This window comes from Etheostoma spectabile, chromosome 9 (assembly GCF_008692095.1).
Source record: "Etheostoma spectabile isolate EspeVRDwgs_2016 chromosome 9, UIUC_Espe_1.0, whole genome shotgun sequence".
Lineage (NCBI taxonomy): Eukaryota > Metazoa > Chordata > Actinopteri > Perciformes > Percidae > Etheostoma > Etheostoma spectabile.
Genome location: NC_045741.1, coordinates 2,569,078 through 2,569,988, shown reverse-complemented (window position 1 = coordinate 2,569,988; position 911 = coordinate 2,569,078).

The window sequence follows — 911 nt, the reverse complement described above, 5'->3', positions numbered from 1 at the left end:
TTATGCAGCATTAGAATTACCAAAATCCCAATCAAACTGTCCAATTTTCACTTTTGGCTAGGTCTCTTGTTTAAATATAAATTCTCACCTCATCAATATTACATTTGGCACAATAAAGACATTCTCTTCAAAAATAAATCTTTATTTGTTGAAAACTGGTATAGGGATAATATTTTATTTGTTGGGCAACTCTATGACACAAATGGCAGACTGTACAGTCAGTTATTCACATTTGCAGAAATTTCAGATTCCTGTTTCGGTTAAGGAGTACGCAGTTGTTTCTAATGAAATTCCTTCTGGAATCTGAATGCTGCTGGGTGACATTAATTTCCCATGGCCATTGACTCACAATACGTATTTATCTGATACTGTGACTGTGGGGATTTTGTGCTTTTCTGTGGTGTACCAGACTAAGACTAAAACAATTAGGACTTTATACCAAAATTATATTACTATTCCTTATATAATCCTATATTATTGGAATATTGGAAGAGAATGTCCCTCGGAAAAACGTTCCAAACGTTTCACATATATGCCAACTAATAAAGTGAGAAAAGTTACATTTGAATTAAATCACAGATAGCCAGCAATGTGTGTTTTTAAGCGCCAGGAAAAATAAGAGGTCATGCACAACTCTTATTACGTGGGTTCGGCTACTCCCTTATTTCAAAACAACAGTAACGGTGGTTCATTCGGAATCCGATCTCATATCTTACGAAAATCGTGCAACCCTAGTGTGTATGTGTGTGTTGGGAATGGGGCTGCTAAATCATAATCTTATTGTTTCTTCAACTTATTAAAATATCTGACTTTAGTGCCACAATCTGTTTTTGCTTCTCTATCATATTTACAGTGTGTGATTTACAAAATACCTATCATAGCCTACATCACATAAAAAAACTACCTCTGTC